General features: G+C 38.9%; 1 protein-coding gene across 1 annotated transcript in view; it reads left to right on the top strand.

The window, feature by feature from the left end:
- Window positions 1-21,076, top strand: part of PIEZO2 (piezo type mechanosensitive ion channel component 2) — a 295,675-nt gene that overhangs the window by 107,446 nt on the left and 167,153 nt on the right. The gene's annotated exons all lie outside the window — the stretch shown is intronic.

Here is a 21,076-nt window from a genome sequence, read left to right as displayed (position 1 = left end):
AATGGGGCATAATAATGAAACCCCTTTTACCCATGTATTATACCTCTGCTGATGGAACTCTCTTAAGTTGTCCATTTAATTTAACTTTAAATCTTGACCTCAAGATTTATGTTTCTAAACACTCTTTGTCTCTTTCTTACCTGTGGTGTATGGGAAGAAAGATTTTCAAGTTTTATTTGTGTGCAAACACTACTTAAAAATACATTGCATGACATTTTGTATCTTCCTCTCTTAAGAAATGCTCTTCAATCATTCAGAAGCAAACATTTTTTATTGTGCAGAAGTTAATGAAAATACCTATCCAGTGATTTGGATATGTAACCTCCAGGTAGAAACTATTTGTACTTGTCTTACATTGCTTACATTCAACATCTAATCTGTCAACTTACCTTTGATAAATGTCCATTTAATTTATCACAGAGTATGCTGCTGCCACTTAGGTAAACAGTTGTACTACAATTCAACACAAGAAACCCTATGTGAATAGAAGCGTTTGACTTAAAGTAACAAAATACTAAGGAAACTTGAAATGAGCATCGTTAGACTGCAACCGCTGGCTTTTTCTTCCTGCTGTGGTGGGAATTGAGGTCTACAGTGGGAACTAATTAAAACAATTACTTAATTCTGAAGAGTCCAGGAGAGAATGTACCATTTCTGTCTGTTTATTAACAGTTCCTGAGTGCAACAGCTTCTATTCTGGCTGCCATTAATAACGATTTCTTTACTTGGGGCCTCACAGAGCAATGGGTATGGCTGTAGTAGTGCATTAAATGTGCCTCATACTGCTCTATGATACTGAGACCAGGTGACATGAGATGACCCACATCTTTACCATTAAACTGTCTTTGCCTCCTGGGCACACAGAGTAGGGTGAAATTGCCTGTTGGGAACAGTATTCGCCCCACAGGAACTCTCAAACAGTGTCTACGTTGTCTGGGAGAGAAGAAGATGGCCAACCAAAGTTGTTCTGAGATTGTTTAAACTGTTTAGCAATATGAAAAATTCCTGTTGGATTTCAGTGCCTGAACATGTTTGCAGAGTAAACTGGCACCTTTTCATTTACTGGTTTGGCTATAGTCAGTCAGCTTCAGGTGAAGCTAATGAAGAGGTGAATGTGATACTGACATTATGGATGCTGAATCCCCAGGGTGCTGGAGAAGTTGTTAAAGGAAGTGCAAAGACTGTTGTGACAGAAAAGGCCAAGGCCTTTGCTAGATCAAGCAATAAGATCAATTACTGTCATTAAATGGCACCAGAGCATACATAGTACTGTGTAGGTGAGAAGACAGAATTGCCACTCCAAAAAGTACTTTGGTAGTACTTCTGCTTATAATTATTTGGTGACGCAGCCCCACTGTATTTCCTGTTCCCCAGCTACATGAATAATGCTTTGCAAAACTGACTACAGCATTGCGTTAAGCCATAGCTGGAGAAACGATAGCACTGTGCCTGTGGTGTCTGCACAGTGTTATGACCTCTGCATTTTAGATTTAGCTGTTAATGTTTATTCAACTCTTTACACTCAGTAAGAAGTGGAAGAGTGGAGTTTTCTGTTTCCCTATCCAGACCCAGAACAACTATTAATAAAACATTTTTTTTACAGCTGTTTGTCTTACTCTCAAGCCCTGTGTGCCCCACTGGAAATATTCTACAGTCTCTTCTGATGCTTATCATTAGGAAGTTTTTCTCTTGTTAGTTACAATATCCTGTCTTCCTTCTTCAGCCTGATGTGAAAATGGAGAAAACCTTTCCATTAGTCTTTATGGTTATTTGTTAGTATTTGCAGGTGTAGTCATGTCTGTAATATGTACTCTTTCCTCTCATTCTCTTCTCTCCAAACAACTTCAGTCCCTGCAAACTTTATTCATTCATCATGTTTTCTAGGAAGGAGATTAGTCTCATCATTGTTGGTCAACCTGTGTTTTCTCCAAGTATTCCAGATACTTCTTGAAGTTCAGTGCCCAAAATTAGGCAGTATTTCAGCTGAGAAGTTACTATCACATACTGAAGTATAGCAATAACCCAATTGTCTGCAAGTGACATTCCCTTTTTATGTATTACTATATGGTACTTTCAGCAGTGGTAGCATTGTCTCACGTTTTATTTGTGATTCACTATAACCCACAAATCCTTTTCTGCAGAACAGAGCATTTTTTCCAATCCCATATTTATGTAGATGGGTGTTCTTACAGTGTAATGGAAATTTGTTTGTCCTTTTCCAAAAATGCTTTTATTTATCAAGTCTGTTCTGAATTCTACCCTCCAATTTGCTTGTGGCCCCTCTTACATGGGCTGCCTGCACATACCACCTTTAATGGGTTTTGGCTATACTAAAATATTTTATTTTTCCCTTAAATTTAATCTTGGTTTTGATTTTGCTGGAATTGTAATATCTCCCTGAGTTAAAATAAGTTAAACTGGAGAGTACAGAAGGGCCTAGTGAATGTTGTGGTGGGACACCTCTTCATCATCTACAAAAAGGTCCTGGGAGTCTGGGGAGGGCACTGCTGATTGGAAGGTAGCCAGTGTTATTCCAATTTACAAAAAAGGGCAGTTGCTGGAAAAGTTATGGAGAAGACTATACTGAATGCTATTGAAAGGAATTTAAAGAAAATATCAGGCTCAGTCAACATGGGTTCACAAAGGGAAAGTCCTGTTTAACTAATTTGATATTCTATGATACAGTCACCCACCTAACGGTTGAAGGGAGGATGTAGTTTTTCTAGATTTTAGTAAGGCTTTTGAGGCTGTCCCTTAAAGCATCCTTCTGGACAAATTGTCCAGCTGTGGGATGAGTAGGTTCACGGTGCACTGGGTGAAGAACAAGCTGAAGAGCAGAGCTCAAAGTGTTGTAGTGAATGCGGCTAGATCTGGGTGGTGACCAAGTCACCAGGAGTGCTCCTCAGGGTTAAGGCCAGTCCTGTTCAATACGTATACCTTTGTCTTCAAATCCTGTAGGTTAGTTTGCCTCAGTTTGTTCAAATGCCAACTTCTGAATCAAAAGATCATTTTCTGGTTTTAGTTTTTTTCTTTTCACACTGCTGTATTAAAGCTTCTGAAAATATTTTCGTTTTGGTAATAGAAACACTTGAAAAATGTTTAAATTAGAGGTGTGATACAGACTATCACCTCTTAAACTTTATACAGTTATAGTTTCATTTTGGAAATTAAGAACAACCATCCCTTTATCTTTTACATCCAGAAGTGGTTTAATTGGAGCCATCTGGAAGAGCAAGACAGACACATAGAATTTCAGGCTCATTTTAAGATACTCTGCTCTTATCCTGAACCAATGTTATTCAAAATCAGCTGATAGATAATGTTAAGGATAAGAAAGCCCTGGAATGTTTAGCTTCTTCAGTTTGTCATTTTTTTTCATCCCCTTGCTCTTTTAGAGCTCATATTACTTCTCTTTCAGGAGGGATACAAAATGCTATAGCATTGTCTAAGTTACATAGGAGAGGTATATAGGTGGATCAATAGAAGCGTTTAAAAATGTTTAGGCAATACAGGGTTCTTGTTTCTTCAGAACCTTGTGGGTATTGCCTAGTATTAGTAAATTTTTGTTGTTAGAACTCTGTACTTAGCTTAATGAAAGATTTCTGGTTAGCCAGAGCTACACTGTATGGAACTAACATTGACTAACTCCCAGATAGTTTCTTTTTTTAAAATCAGAGTTCATATGGGAAAGGAATGGATGAGCTGGGCTAATCTTCCTAAGCTATCAAGAGCTAGGTAATCAGTCTTGTTTCACTGATGATATCTCCAAGTAACACAGAATCTGATTTTGAGATGTAGCAGTATTTGCGCTGTAATACGATTTCATTATTAAATTTATACATCTGATGGAATAACATTCTGATTACTAGATAAGGTAACATCTTTTGCATATAGAATCTGTGAGACAGACGATTGAAAACTAGATCCCAAGGTGGTATAGGGTCTCATTCTTCATTATGCACACTATAGTGTTTCCTAGAGTTAATTTTAAACATCTTTAAAAATGGCATTTCCACCAGCAGGAATGTTTTCCACAATGTTAATTTTTATCTTCATTTCCAATAAATTAGGGCAATTATCTCTCATCATACTACTCCTCTGTAAGTGTAGCTTTTTCTTGTGTTTAGTCAGTCTGTAAAAAAACTAAATTCTTTTTCCCTTAGTTGTAGTGTAGAAAAATACATCCATTTTTCATTTTGTGCCAACTCTACCGTCTCTTGGTCTTGAATGTTACCTTATGCTTTCAGAACAGTATTTTTGTCCATGAGAAATGCAACTAAGAATAGTTCAACTATTCACTAATTAAGTTTGTATTCAATGTTTGTTAGAAAACCAAAGATGGGTATTTGATGTATTTGTGGGTGTTTTTCTTATATATGAAATAATAGACCTGCTAGAGCTGAAATAGATACCTTGATATCCTTTTAAGGACTTTCTATGAATCTCTGCATTTGTTTACTGTGTATAGTATGAATGCTTTATTTACAAAGTGGTTATGTGAAGAAAAAGGGAGAATAGGTTTAAAGCACCAAGTTGCCTAGATAGCTTCTTTGTTAGATCATGGGAACTAAATTCAGATACTTCTCCATCTCTGGTATGCCACAGTGAATGTCAAACAAATGCATGCCACCATTGTGGAATCATAATAACCTTCTGCTTTGATAAATTTTGAAATTATTTCTTGGCTAAATGACCATCCTGTGTTTGCATATCAGCAAGTCCCTGAAGTTTTTGGTTATATTAGGAAGCAGGAATACCCAGTACAAATAAATTAAGTTTCACCATTTATTGAAAGGTCAGACTCAGGACTGCAGCTGACCTTTCTTGGGAGTGAATAACTACTTTTTCCTATATACCTGGCGAGTATCCATATCTTTTATATCCTCCTGAGTATGCTTTCAAGGTTGAGCTGGTTTTGAAAAGTACTGCGTCTGTGAAGACTATTGTATTTCTAGTTGGATCTATTAACCCATTGGAAATAAAGATACTGGAATTACTTACAAAGGGGCAAAAGATTAAGAGATTTCATACAGAATTTCATATGTTTATTTGAAAGGTGAGTGGCAGATACATGCAGGTCTTTCAAACACCATGACTTACTGGCCCAGCTCCTGCCTGGAGTCTGAGTGTATCTCATGGGCTCTTGTCGGTTGTTTGCACTTATTGTTTCATGAGAAGCTGCCTTGAAAACAAGTATTTTGAAAATACTGAAAATTTGAAATACTATTTCATGAAACAAATTATACTTTCCTGACCATGAATTGTCTTGATAATTTTGTCAGTGTTAATTTCAAAAACGTTACTTCATATGGAATGAAATTAATCTAAATGGCATGAAGAAAACTAGTAAATTTATGTAAGAAGCTTCTGCTTCTGAGCAGAGTCATAGCAAAGTAAACATTTCATTTTAGTACTGAAGAAGTCACTATATCCTCTGGAATGGTTTTGCTTACCAAATCGAAGGTCAATTACCCACATTAAAGAATCCTCAAGCACTTGCATCCCAGAGAAGCCAGCTCCTTCTTCCTTAACAGATACCTGTTTCTTACTGACCAGGCAGATGCTCAAACTGCCTTCCAAACAACTGGTTTAGCTGCAGAGTCGTGACATCTTCAGTCACCTCCATCATACATGTAACATACTCTTCCTTTTTGGTTTAATGAAGCTTATATTTCAACATCAAGGGTCTGCCTCAAACCTAAGTCCTTCCTTTGACCTCATACCTGGATTTTCTTAGATTTCTTTATTCTGAGATGTGTAGAGACTGAGGTGTTTACTCTCTTTAGCAAGTGCCTTGGGCTGTTGTAGTTGAAACTAAAATGGATGTCATCTGTAAACTCATCCTGGTTTGAAAATGTATGTTTAAAACCACAGATTTATTCCATTAAGAGTGAGCATTACCTTACAGAATATCCGCATTTTAAGCATATTTTTGTGTGTCATCTCAAAGATTATAATCTTGATTGATGTCTGAGTAAAAAAAAACAAAACCTTTAAATGTTTCAGAAACCATTCTATTATCACAAGCATTGTCAGATTGTGCTTGTGCGCTGTCTGTATGAGTAGCAAGAGAAGAAGGTTCAGAAACAAACTAGTATTTAGAATAGAATAGAATCATAGAATAGTTAGGGTTGGAAAGGGCCTTAAGATCATCTAGTTCCAACCCCCTGCCATGGGCAGGGACACCTCACACTAAACCGTACCACCCAAGGCTTCGTCCAACCAATAACAACTGTGGAATATCCAGTATAGTTTATATATTGTACAGATTCTTCATGCTTTTCAGCACCCACATAAGGCTGACAGTACTAAATCCCATAATGTAAGTTAGTTTTAAGAGAATGCAGATACCTACAGAGTTTTTAAGTTCTGAGCTGCAGTCATTATTGATTAAATCAGTACAGACAGCTAGTTACCTGGAAAGACTTTTTGTTCAGTTGTTATGAGAGATCAGTTACTTCCTGTGTTTTGGCTTTGTTTTATGTCTTCACCAAGCCATCTGAAGCTTTTTTTTCTTGCATTATTAGAAAGATACACAACGCTGAGCATATGAGAAGCTGAAAATGTTTCCAGGGTGCAAGTTAATAACATGTTATAAAAATGAAAGGGAACTGTAAAAACTACTGTTCTTTATTCAGAGTTATTATGTGGATTTTGTCCTTCTATCCTAAGCAGTAGGGTTGTCTGTTGGTGGGTACTTCCATCTGCCCAGTGCCATGTGGATTAAAAAAAAACCCTGCTCTGACTTACTTAGCTTGTAAACTGCTCTGAGAAGGGGCATTTCCTGTTCTGTGGCTTGTACTGTATTACCTGCAGCAGAAGCTGGCTGTACGGCTTTGGGCTCATGAAGATACCACAGTTTAAAGAATAATGAGAATAGGATTTCTTCAGAGCTTCCCACTTATCAGCAACTATACCAGCAGAATAATGAGTTTAAAAGCAATGAATAACAATTTATACAAACCTCCACTGAGAGAGAGAGCATTTTGCAGAATTTAGCACAAGTAGTGCACATGTGGATTGCAGCAGAGCATTCATAGCTGAAATTCCTGCAAACCTAGCAAATGACAGAAAGGCAGGAAATATGATGTCAAGGAATAAAACGTTAATGTAGTTCCTATCGTTCTTTGTTTTCGTAGTGTGCTGTTTCTTGCATAGGTGATATGCAGTGTCTGAGTCATGAAATATGTAAAAAGGGATTTCTCTGTGGAATTAAAGAGAACCTGGGGCTAAAAGTATACTTAGCCATAAAAAACGCTGTGAGATAAGGTTGTGGTGGCACAAATATAGTCATGATACAAGGTCCTAGAAAGGTGTGTGGTTGTACGGTATTAACCAATGACTGTTTCTTAAAGTGCCTGTCACTTCTTCAGTGTCATTCTTCAGTCAGGAATGTATAGCACATGGAACACACATCCCATGATAACATTTTATCAGTCAAAGGCGTTAGCATGCTTTTTTTTTCTTGCCTCAGCAGAAACTTGTTACAATAGTTTAGTCTGCACATGAAAGTTAATTTCCCTTTAATTCAGTACACATCAAACGTCATCATTTCTTTAATGCTTTTAGTGCAACTTTATGCAGCCAGGAAATTTATGACTGTGGAAACAGAAGCTTCTGTAATTGCTTCTTGGGCATGTATGGTAAGTCCTGCTTAATTTCCTGCTGGGTGTTACTGCCTAGCTGTTCGGAAAGTTGGTGTTCATTGTACTTATGGAGTCTTTATTTCTGGACTTATATGCTGCCATGTGAAAATTAAACTAAATTCTAAATGTTAATTTTCATCCCTGATATATAACACATTCAGTAAAATGTGTACAATTACGCCGTAATGATGTTAGCATACTCACTTGCGTTCCACCATTTAAGAGAATCTGACACAGGAGATGATCCTTCTCACTGCCACTCATAGTTTGTGGTTTTAACAGTCAGATTTACATTGGAGAGAAGGGCTGGGAGACTGCTGGGCAGCCCATGGTGTATACAGCTTCTTTCTGAAGCTGGTGGACTTTGGAAGGTTCTCATGTTGCACCCAAGAAGTGTTACCATCACTGTCACCTTGTTCTAGGGCTGTTGGTAGGAGAGAGATGGTAGCTGTTTGTATCTCTGCCCTCTTAAAGGAAGGAGCAGAAGTAGAAAGCACAAGAAAGAAATCAAGGCCAGCTGTGAAGGAGAAGGCACTTGATAAAACTTGAATGGCAGAGAGGAGATCACAATGTATGCATGAAGGAAATTAAAGCAGAAGAGAGCAGAACTTTTTCGTTAATGTATACCTTTGGTTAGTGCTCTTAGTAAATTAAGAAGCAGATGTGCAAAGAGTAGCCTTCTATATTTTTGTAAGTAGCCACTCCCTTACTTGTCCCCTAGTTACATGCTTAACCTTGCTGTAAAAATTTTACCAGACAGAATGCATTACTCACTGCTTTTAAATCCCAAGTTACTAAAAAACACTTTTTTCCATATTGTGAAGTTTTTGAAGACCAGCAAAGTCAGAAATTGGCTGATCACACAAGCAGTAACAGTGAGAAAACTTGTCTACAGGGTTAGACTTCCCCACTGACACCAGCCCTACATTTGGAGTAGTTATCTTGTTCATGGGCAGTGTTTAGCTGTACCAGTATGGGGTGTATAAGGACCAACACCACAGTGCTTTAGCAACCAGAGTCTCTGGGCTGCTGTAGAGCACCGTGTTAAAATGTTCCCTTGTTGACCACTCAAATCACTGTAACATAAATATTTTACTGGAGTCTTACTCTAGAATTAGTGCTCAGAAATAGGAAACTATATTTTTGTGTGTTGAACAGTGTTTAGACAAATGCTTTCCACTGAGAATAAATATTTCACTTTATTTCTCAGGATTTGTCTTTACTGTTTGGCTGTTTACATCTTTATTTACTGCTCTTCATCACAGAATCATTCAGAGTATTTATAGAAAAACTAATTTGGTAACGTGATACCCTGAGCCTTTGCACGTGCTTGTGCCCACATTGTAAAACATCGGTTTTAGTACCTGGGTCTGAGCCCTTGGGCTTGAGCCCCTCTACTCTGCTCTTGTGAGACCTCACTTGGACTATTGTGTACAGTTCTGGTGTCCTCAACATAAAAAGGACATGGAACTGTTGGAACAAGTCCAGAGGAGGGCCATGAGGATGATCAGGGAACTGGAGCACCTCCTGTATGAAGACAGGCTGAGAAAGTTGGGGCTGTTCAGCCTGGAGAAGAGAAGGCTGCGTGGAGACCTCATAGCAGCCTTCCAGTATCTGAAGGGGGGCTATAGGGATGCTGGGGAGGGACTCTTCATTAGGGACTGTAGTGATAGGACAAGGGGTGACGGGTTCAAACTTAATCAGGGGAAGTTTAGATTTGATATAAGGAAGAAGTTCTTTACTGTGAGGGTGGTGAGACACTGGAATAGGCTGCCCAAGGAAGTTGTGAATGCTCCCTTCCTGGTGGTGTTCAAGGCCAGGCTGGACAGAGCCTTGGGTGGTATGGTTTAGTGTGAGGTGTCCCTGCCCATGGCAGGGGGGTTGGAACTAGATGATCTTAAGGTCCTTTCCAATCCTAACTATTCTATGATTCTATGCCTTTTGATGCTTTACGTTTGCAGCAGTAAATCAGTCTCAGCTGGTAAGGAAACAGAAAATCTGAGATGAGATGATGACAGCTTCTCTCCACAGCCTCTCCGCCATGGCTGGACCACTAGTTGGGCATCTCAGCTGCAAGCCTAGGCAAGGCTTGGGGGTGGGAGCTATGAGAGGCCATCCCTGGTGGTGAAGCATCCCTGCTGGGTGGACTTCCCTAGACAGCATGGGCTGGAGGCTGCTCAGGACAAAAACTACGCCTTGACTGAAAATTAACCTTAACTTGAAAGGTTTGTTTTTACTGAGCTGCTCATGAAATCTGTGGTGTTTCAGCGTTAAAGTTCTGTGATGTTTTGTGATGAGTTCACTGTTGGATAGTCTTGGGCAGCATAGTCTAGTGTGAGGCATCCCTGCCCATGGCATGGGGGTTGGAACTAGGAGATCTAAAGGTCCTTTCCAACCTGAATCACTCTATGATTCTGTGTAAAACAAATCACCCTGTGAAGCAAAGCAAAGCAAAAGGTGTTGCTCACATAAATATGGCTTGGAGCCATCTGGAAAAAATGTTTTCATCACAAACGTGGACTTGAAATGCCTTGGTGGGCTCTCTTGCATCAGTGTGTTAGAACTGAGTCCTAAACCTTGGTCAAATACAATGTGAACTTGCATGCTTTGAGTTTACTTCCAAATGGAAAATCTGTCTTAAAATTCCCTTCAGTTTCTGCCAGATATATGAGTCTGAATCAGTAATGACGCGGGATGAGAGAAGGTGCTGTATCTTTCACCTTTTGAATAAACAATGTGTAGCACATCTGTCATGTTTATATTTAACACAGAGCAAAAGGAATCAGAAAAATTCCTGAAGACTCACAAAAGAAGCAAAAATAACCTTTGCATCTTTGGAAGGAAGAGAACTCATTAGATGAGTTTTGAAGGGTAACCTTGATTTCCAGTCTTAAACACCCCTCTCTTGTTTCATTACAAATCTTAACATTTTCCCTGATATCTACATCTGGAGCACTGCACCCTTTCCATCCATATATACTGTGTTTACTGCTGAATTTTATCATACTACTTTTCTTTAGGGATATATTTAACGTAATAATAAACTGAATTTCAAAGATCTTATGGTCATCAAATAGATTAAAATCAGAAAAATTTTCAACAGCATCAGTAGAAGTTGTAGTAAATGAACAATGTTTCATTACAAAGCTATAATCCTGGTTTTATATGTCTAGAAATAAGGAAAGTAGGACATACTATCTTCCAAAGTCTATTTTAAAACTGAAAACAGTCGTAACACTGTTTTCACAATGGAGTAGCATGAACCACTGGAAAGCATTTATGATGCACTCCAGCCAGTGGCTGATAAGAGTTTTCTCAAGGTTTTTGTAGCGTAGAAAACTGTAAAGTAGTTTCTGAAGAGAGTCAAGAGTAGTGTAATTCAGAGTACGTTAATTCATGAAAGCTCCAACTAGTATGTTAATGTTACATATGTAGCCATGCATTTCAAAAGAAGATGGCAAGCCCTCAATACAAAGGACACAGTGATAAGAACTGATAACATTTTATGCATTTTTGGTTCATGTATCACCTAATTAAAAAAGTTATGGTCAAGAAATGTCATATAGCAAATTAATTTTCATTATTTTCAGGGTCTTTTTGGCATACAAGTTTAGGATGTTGAAATGCAAAAAGATGATTTTTAACTCATCCTTTAGAGCCAGCAGAGTTTGACCTGGTCATGGATTGTGTACCTGCAGTTTGTTGGCAATGCCACTGATGGCTACATAGCAGGTTCCAGGAAATTCCTGCTTTCTCTAGACCCCACAGGTTTGTCTGTGAATAATGTAATGTTTCACAAGAGAACCCATGTTCTGACATCCACTGTAGAAACGTCAAAGGACTCAAATTACACTCAGAACAGGCTCCAGTGTAGAATCTATGAACTTAACCATCATTCTTAGAAACATGGTCTTAGTTTGGGAGCTGGATTTTAATAGTCCTAAAAAATCTTACATCCACCTTGAGGGTGTGGTGATCTAGTGGTAATTAAACACAGCTGCAGTATAAAATGTGTGGAATTACAAAGACACACTGGTGAAAGTCTTACAAATAAGTCTGGACTTTCTTTTTTTCATCTCTGTTTTAATAGAAAGGAGATAAAAAATGGTTATGGCTAACTTTTTGTGTATACCTGCAAATGTGAGGTGGGACTTTCCAAAACTGCAACTGATATTGCAGGAGTAAAATGGAGCTGATGTTCTGCTGGCAGTAGTTCCAACTATGTAGCGCTTCTTGGTCTCCCAGTTCTCATCATTTCATATTTATCCTTTACGTTATTCTTGGCTATCTGATGTTTTAATGTTGCCTAAGAATAAAGTTCAAGACTGGCAGAAACACTAACAATCAGTGCTGTGCAGAGTGGGCAAAGGATGCCTTTTAAACTGCTATCAGGTTGTGCTCAATTTCTTTCTGTTTATATAAACACATTTTCATCTTCAGGGGCCTCATTCATTACAGCAGGAGCTTTCTGTGATTATTAAGTTTTAGTACTGCACGGCAACCTGTGCAATTTCAGGAATTGGGCTGATTGAATTACCCAATTAGGGAACCTTGCTAAGTGGGAGGAAGAGGACATTTCAGCACTGTTTTTTCATAGTAAAATCTCATTAAAGGAAGGAAGGTGCTCTACAGTGGACAATGGCGTGGAAGCTCAACTGCTGTCACTCCAAATATGGGTGCTTCCAAAAGTGTTCAGAGAGGTGTCAAACAGGCAAGATCACAGGGGATGCAAGAATTTGAGATATAACAGAGAAAAAAGAAAACAAAAAAACAAACAAACAAAAAAAACCCAGTGATTTTATTATCAAAATGGAAATAATTTTAGCTAGCTTCAGAGCATGTATTTGTCACACAGTAAATCACTGTTTTCTGCAGGATGGGGATATTGAGCAGATGCGATTTGTTGAACTTGTTCTTTCATCAGATGCTCAGTAGCCATGAAACATGCAGGAGGAGGGAGTGCATGAAAGCGTGGGTAAAGTCAGCAGATATTGTTATGCATATTGTTCACCACTCTCTGGTTAAGCAGCTAGGAGTCCATGGTGGACTTGCTTTTCTGCAGTCCTTGAAGCTACCAGCCATACAGGTATTGCCTCGACAAGATTTCTGGGGAGGCAGTGGATGTATAGGAATGATTTTTTAGTCACAATGCTGCTCCAAATAAAACCTTCACTTTCCAATTCTACCTCTAAGGTCATTAAGAATTTTGTTGAATTTATGAAGAATTAAGAATTTATTGAAACTTTTGGGAACTGGCTGAAATCAGATCTGTCTTGTTGGCATATGTGTGTGAGCCATAGTTCTGCCCAGTGTAGCAGTTCTACAGCCTCACAGGACTGTCCCTAGCTTCTGCTGCTGCACTCTCATTGTGTCGTATTTTTATGAAGACTTTAAACCAAAATAGATTTCACCTCATGAAACTGCATTGCCTTGAGACTGAAATACCACCTGTTGATTGCCATTCCATTCTCTCAAAGGCCTTTACACAAGTTAGATAACACCAGACCTATGATACATTAATTTTTAAATTATTTTTATGACTCTTAATGTCCCCACTGAAACACTGGCAAAATTCTTTCATATATGATAATAAAAGAAAATCCTGAGCGAGGAAGTTCGCGGTATACACATGTACATAAAACAAAGCTGGAATGCTAATACAGTTCCATGGACATCTGGAAAAAGTCAAAGATGAGTTTCCGCATCTATCCTATGTCATTCTGGATTACAGTAAGAAAATGATATCACATTTCCTTTTCAGAGCTCACAGTTGTTCCTGTCACTTTTTTGCAAGCTATAGCAAAAAATGAAGAGTTCTACAGCAGCAGCTGCAGGAATTGATAATAAACATTGTATTGAATTGGTGGCTGATGTGTTTTGCTACGTACTGTGCTCAGAGAGTAGCAAAAAAGTTTACTTTTTAGCTAGTTGCATCTCTTGTCTTCAAAGTCTTCTAGTCTTCAAAGACTTCTCAGAAGTTGAGGGAAGTATCAGTTTAGTTATTTATATAATCTAGATATGATATGTAGCTCTGAGACTGAATAAAGGTTAAATATTAGACTTACATGGCATTATGCTAGGTCTGCTAAGATTTGCTAATAGGTTCTTGATTTCAGATATGAGGAGAACCCACTAGGTTATGGAAAATATTTTTCAGTTGCTCTGCTTCCGTTCCCTCATTACCTTCTACATATCACACAGTGACTGCATTCATCTCTGAAACCTTCACTGTCATATTCTCTTCTCTGAGTTAGGACTACTGCCAAAGTAATCCTATGTTTATAGAGGTTTGGGTTTTTTTGTTTGTGTTACTGTTTGTGGTACAAATATCTACTTTCACCTTGGAGCTGTAGCTTTTTATGGATATATTTAATTCTGAGGTAGCATCCTCTATATTTGGATCAGTGCTTAGCAAGTTTGGTCTCTGTAATTTTCTATTAATATTAATAAAACCCATACCCCTCGCATATGGGATGCAGAAGACATTGCAAAGCAAGGTGTTATAAATACTGAAAAGGTTTATGAGCTGAAAAAGATTAGTTTGGAGAGGGGAAGGTAGGCTTTTGCAGTTTCCAAATGCTGATCCTAAATCCATTCAGATGTAAATCAAACCCATCAGGAGCACTCTGCTCTTTAGGTACTTTATCCTAACATCTTTTTGTTCATTATTCCTTCTTCAGTTGGAGGTTGTATATGCATGCTGTCAAAAATAAAAACGTATTCCTATGAAGATGAGTAGAATATTTTGGAACTCAGAAATGGTAACAAAGTTAGGTAATAATTCAGCATAAATAACAATGTGTCTTGTTTGTTTGTTTGTTTTTGAAGTTCTTAGTCCAGGATGTGGATAGTTAGGTCATAATCTCTGTGGTTATTTCATAGTATTTGGCTAGGCTTTGAATTATGATCTCTGTTACTGGAAATCTTGTGCTTCCTTATGTAGGGTAGAGTCAAATAATAGGGGCTTTAAAACGAGCAGCATTGATGTACATTTTCCTCCATTCACATACATTTCATTTATTTTCATATGTTCACATCTATTTCACCTGGACATCTGTTTTCATTGGTGTGACAGTATCTCACTTGATGCTTCTGTTTTAAACTTCATTAAATTTGTTGCACACTAAAAATGCCTTATGTTAGAAGCATTTCTGTGGCTCTGTCTGCACCCTGTGCTACTCTGGGGGGCCTCTGTGACCGGTCTGTCTCTGCTGTTACTCTGACTTGGGAATTGGATGTTGCTGTCCTACGTAAACATTGGCATTCAGTCAAGATACACCCATTTGTAATTCTTGTTCTTGGATAGTTTTTGACAATTCCACTTCCTTGCTATCAAGACTTTATTGACATCTCCAGGAACTGTATGGAAGTCCTAAGTCACTGCATCCTTTGTGGAAAGATGGAGGTGAGGATGAAATATCTCATAAAATAAATTTTTAAAGCACTTGTTAGAAGGTTTCTTTGAACAGTGTGACAACTAAGATTGTGTTCAACATAAATCAAAAGCAAAGATCTGAGATCCTCTTGTATACAAAGGGCATAAACAAGAACCAGAATCAGGTGTGGTCCTTGGTCTTATGTCACTACCCCAACTCGTAATAAATTAGACTGGATTTTGCCAGCAAATATCATCATAGCTGTGCAGATACTTCCAGGTGATGGAAGAACACATTTATTTCAGGATTGGTGTGCTTTGACCATGGAAAGTTAATATTCCTTGGTGCCCAAGAGGTTGACCAATTGCCCGGAGAGAAAGAAGATTTTCAAGTCCTGCATATACAGCTTTTTCAATATTGCAATCCACCAACCACCAAGCCTTGAGAATACCTTGCCTGCCACCACTTGGGGGGAAACTTCTGCACATGAGTATTTGTTTATTACCATAACAAAAACCAATGAGCCAGTAATCTGCTTTCTGACCTCTTTGTTTACCCTCGTGCTTCTATTGGTAGCTGCAGGAGCAGATTTCACCGAACTATAAGCTCTCAGTGTTCTTACTGCAGACCTCCCCTTCAAATTATCATATTCTAGTTCTCTCTCTTGCTCAGTGTTTTTCCTAGTAGAAAGTATGCTATTTCATTAGTGAAAAAACTAATAGTATTTACAAAACCAAAAGATTTACTGTGTTACATTAAAAAATTAAGCAGTAAGGTGGCATAATGTAAATGTTTAATGTGCTGAACAATCAGTATAGAATTTCGCCTGACATGTATCTACCTGCTGACGTTCTAGCTGTGGATCTAATATGTTGCTGACAGAGATGCTGATTGTTCCTAAACAGTAGCTTCATCTTTCTAATTGTACAGGGGATCTGGAGAGATCCTCATGTTGAAGAGCATCAATGAGAGCTCCTGCTGGCTGCCAAGAACCACTGTTGTCCTCATGAGATGCAGCTGCATTGACAAGTTAATGGTTTCTCCAGGGTCAGTTTCAGTCCCTCAGTTGGGCAGCTAATTGGCCTTTCTCGGCTTAATTAGCTTTTATCAGGTGTAAACCTTAATACAGGAGTGTTTTCCTCATTTGTGTTCATTCACTGTAGGGCAGTATAGTGACAAGTGTAACAGGACGTACAGAGTACAGCAGGGTCCAATTGCTCCAATTGCCTGAATCCACAGTAACGAGGCTGTGGTTTCCTTTTGTAGCTTTAAAATCAGTTCCTTTTAACATTGTACAGTTATTACTTCTTGTCATCTAATGCAATTTTCTTAATTGGCTAATTGCTTTATCCATACACCAAGCGTAAGTCAGCCTCCATGGAAGTGTCATTCGTTAGCTGCATCTATGTTCACTTAGCCCGACGTATCTTTATGTGATATATTTCGATTTCTTCCGCAATGCATTTCCTCCTGCAGCACCACATATATCCTGTGTAGACCCTCCCTACTCCCTAGTCTTTTGGCTGCAGACATCTAGCTTGTTACAATAATTGGACATCCTACTTGGCAGTCATGCTGAACACTCCTTTTGCTTACACGTGTAAGTATGCTTCTTGGTTCCTGCTTCCTGAGATCAGCAGGAGGTCTCCCAACATTAAAGCATCTCACAGAAGTGCAAACACCATTGCTAACCTGTTTGTCACGTAAGCATTTGACTTGAGTATTTTTCTGGCCCCTGTCTATTGACACATGAAAGGATCTCTTGAAAATAAAATAAAAACTAAAAAGCTGTTTTAGTAGTAATTTGAGTCTCATAATTCTGATATCACTGCTTGGCAAATCCACTTTTTCAGGCGTGCACATCAGCAGCTTGGTACAAAAGCTCTCAGGACATTTTAAACCACCAGGAGTTGTGGTACGTTTTAGGCATACAAAGATGTTCCACCTGTCAGGCTTAGCGTCACTTAGAAACAGAGGTGAAACAACTTTTTTTTCAGTGACTTCCAGTGCTAATGGTGAAAACAGGATGGAGAGAGGGGGAGATGTGATACATGGTAAATCAAAAAAGTCACTATCTGTTAATTTTCTTACTTTATGCAGGATTTGCATGCAAGCAGAGGAGATCTTCCAGGACACAGCCATCATCCACAGCAATTTTGATAGGCCAGTTTAAAAGAGGAAAGACCAAGGAAGAGTATTTGAAAAATTTGTAGGTATTTTGGGTCTGATACAAGAGATGGATGGTGACTCTGTCACTTGAGAGCTACCTAAAGACAAACTTCCAGCCATCTGAGGAAAGATGAGAAGCTGCAGAAACATGATACTGAACATCGTGATTTAATATTGTGCCCCAGCTCAGTACAGCCTTGTCATGGTTTAAAACCAGTCAGGCAGCTCGTTCACTCCCTCCCTCCCTTCTTTCCCTCCCCCTACTCCCGGAGGGACAGAGAGGAGAATCGAAAAGAATGCAACTCCCACGGGTTGAGATAAGAACAGTTTAGTAACTAAAGTATAACACAAATCACTACTGCTACCACCAATAATAACAATGATAAAGGAAATAACAAGGGAAGAGAATACAACACCTCACCACCAGCCGACCGATAACACCCCCCCCCCCCCCCCCCCCCAGCCTGACCAAGCACTGACCGATACCTAGTCCAACCCCACAGTGTACTAGCCCTTCTGGGTAACTCCCAGTTACATCCTGGGCATGATGTGCTGTGGTATGGAATACTTCTTTGACCAAACATTTGAGCAGTAACTAAAGACATCGGTGCTATCAGCACTGTTCCCAGTCCGAAAGTGAAAAACACAGCACTGCACCAGCTACTAAGAAGGAGAAAAAATGGCTGCTACTGCTGAAGCCAGGACAAGCCTAGAGCCTCCTTTTCTCACAGCCTAATACAGTGTATCTTAACATTTCCTTCAGTTTGTGTGTTCTGTCTGGATGGCAGTTTTTTCAAGTCAAGCACTCACTTTGTGTTTTTATAGCTCCCAGCCCAGCTACATCCCACTGTTGCCTGGCCCTTTGACAATGCTGATGCCAGCAAATCCACCAGAAAAGATATTTTTCTTGAATTTAGAAAGTGAGTTTAGAAAAATGAGTTCCTGGCATAGGAATGCATAAAATGCAAGATATCTTAAGATAAGGCATTTAGATCCCTGATGAGCTTGTTCATACAACAAAGTACAGAAATTGTTTCTCAGTTTCCATTTGACATGTGTTGGAAACATGTTAAAATGACCTCTTATTTTCTTTTTTATGCTTCTAATTCTTCACTGCTTCCTGTGAAATTCAGTATTTGTGTCAGTTTCAATGCGTGCTTTTCAGTATACAATGTAATAGAAAGTTACATTCACCTCTCAAAGCTCATTCTAGCCACAGCACTCCATGAAACCTGCTGAAGGACAGCTGTGCAAGAAATAAAGCCCTAAATTATTTAACAGGTGGAAAAAAAAATTCTCCAGTGTCGTTCCTTCTTTTCACTGCCAATTCTTAAGTTAGTAGCGGGTAGGGGTGTCGAGCATCTTTCAGGGTCCATAGTTCATGTATGAAAACCTGTAAATCAAAGCCATTCCTTTGAGCCCATTTTTTTAATCTCTCTTCAGAGAAGTATGGAGTGCTAAGTTTTATTTTTTAAATAGTGTGTATATTTATTTGTTCAGAAAAGCAGCTGTTGATTATTTCTGTTAGAGATTTGACCCCCTCGGCTGAATCACTTGAGCTGACTTGTTGCATTTGTTCTCATTTTGCAGTTCACCCCCTCACCCTTCAACTTTTCATAGGCCAGCAGTTGCACCTGTACAAGTCCCACTGAGCACTCTGCTCTCAGGATTGGTGCCATGATACAGGGAAGCTGTATTCAGCAGGGTCACATTAGTATTAGCAGTTAAGATATGATTTGTCCCACCAGTTTTGGCATGACTCAGGTTCAGTAGATAATTAGAACCTCATGCCAAACTTTTGCTACGTTGTAGTCTGGAGCAGTAAATTGTTTTATATGTAATAACTATAATTGCTAACTGGGATTGACAAATGTATTACTAATTCAGGAATTACTTCATTATGAGGCACTAATAGGAAAAAAATCTACCCAAAGTCTAAAATCTCTCTTGTGAATTGATCCTTAATTCTGTACATAATTTTGACTTGAGTAGTATTTACTTAAAGCTAGAAATTGCTTTAAAATCTCGGGTAATATGTAACTAATGGCATATGAAGTTTTTTTTTCTTTATGTTTTGTTTTGTGGTTTTGATTTTGTTTCTTTTTTTCTTCTTCAACTACATCAGCCAGGTTTTACCTCTTGACACAGGAGCAAAGTTCTCAAGCAATTTGAATACAGCTCTTCTTCCACAGCTGCAGTGAGTACTGGGTGGTGGGGCTGACCTAGTGCAGGACTTTGACCTAGTCAGCATCTTTTGTCCTTGGAAAGAGGTAGAGAATGGGGATGTAGAAAATAGAGATGTCCTGTAGCTGTCTACCTGCACATCCAGCCTTAATGGCATGAGATTTCTTTTGACATTTGTGGACTAATCTTGGGCTTGCTCCTTGTTTATCCTCTGAAAGGTTGGCCTTGCTTGCCTCAAAACTTTTGGCTCTTTGGAGTGTTTGGCAGGAAGAGTGATTCAAGATAGGGTCATGAAGAGTCAAATTTTCCCTCCCACTATGGGGATGGAATATTAGGATGGGCTGAGCAGTTCTGGAGGGGGAGGAGAAGGAAATGGAGAGACAGAAGAGAAATGAATTCACTCTTCTGTGGGTTGAAGACATCCCCAATAACATGTCATTATTTTTCTGTGAAGGGCAAGGTAACAGTAGCAGTAAAGACTTCCCTCTTTTATTAGTGATGTGACTCATTCAAATTCTAGAACATATAAAGTGAATTAGACTAAATTTTTTAGAGTGACAGGTTCCACCCTTTTAAAAAGACCAAATGTTCACATCACAAGATTGGGTCCCGTTAAGTTGGACACTGGCATCAGCTGCTTTTTTGCATGCCTGTGGTGTACACAGTGGACAGTAAAACTGACATTTAACAAACTGCACCAGCAGGCAGGAAGTGTTTCACAGAGGCCTCCAAATACCTGAAAAATAGAGTTTGCTTCTGGTCACAACTTTTCTAGTCTGACCAGTAGCTTGCAACCTTTGCTGTATTGAATATTTGCTAGGCCATCCACTGACCCCTCTTACTGTATGTTGCCATTTTGTTAAGGATGAACAATATTATTATAAACTGACACTTTAAACAAAAAAAAATCAGTGCAGACTTTGTAAGGTTGGTTGATGTGAGATTATGGATTTCTAGATCCTCTGAAGGGATTGCACATTCCGGGTCTACTTTGGTTCATGTAGCTCCCGTGGTTTCAATTTTCTAAGTGCTTGGCCTGGTGATAGAATTTTCTGTCTGTTGAGGAGGATACTCAAGTTAACCATGTCTGTGGGAGTAGTTTTCATGTTTGATTTACATTACAGCAGTGGACAATGCATAGCCTGTTTATAAAAGCTGATGCTTAGATGTATCCTAGGCTGACTGTTGCCAGCCAAGGCTGAAGTACTGTAAATCTTCTCAGTTCTCAACCCTGTAGAAACACAATGTATTTTTTGAGATTGGCATATCCAAGATAAACCTTTAAACAAAAGACATGGAGATGTGCGTTATTAAATGTGCATGAAAAAAGAAACCAGAGAAATTAATAATGGGCATCTGTAGTAAATTTTTGTCATTTTGGACTATGCTTAGCTGGTATTTTTATTTTGCAGTGGGACCAGGTTGTGTACCTGCCAGGGGGAGCTCTGCTGTCCCATCATATCTGTCCTGTTTAGTCCATGGGCAGCTGCATGAGTAGTGGGGAACAGCCTCCATAGGTGAATTACACTCCTGACAGAACTGTGAAGGGCAGAATGGGAAGTCCTTGCAGTCTGTAGCTGCTCATCTTCAGACCTCCACTGATGTGACAGTGGGTGCATAGCTGGCAGATGTGGCTAACACCATAGCTTGGTTGTCTCTGAGATGGAATAACGCGTGAGATCCTGACTCTGATTCAATGTC

This window comes from Pezoporus flaviventris, unplaced genomic scaffold (assembly GCF_033815535.1).
Source record: "Pezoporus flaviventris isolate CSIRO_AGI_PZ_B2104156 unplaced genomic scaffold, CSIRO_AGI_Pfla_v1 ptg000007l, whole genome shotgun sequence".
Classification (NCBI taxonomy): domain Eukaryota; kingdom Metazoa; phylum Chordata; class Aves; order Psittaciformes; family Psittacidae; genus Pezoporus; species Pezoporus flaviventris.
This window is presented reverse-complemented; position numbering and strand designations above follow the sequence as displayed.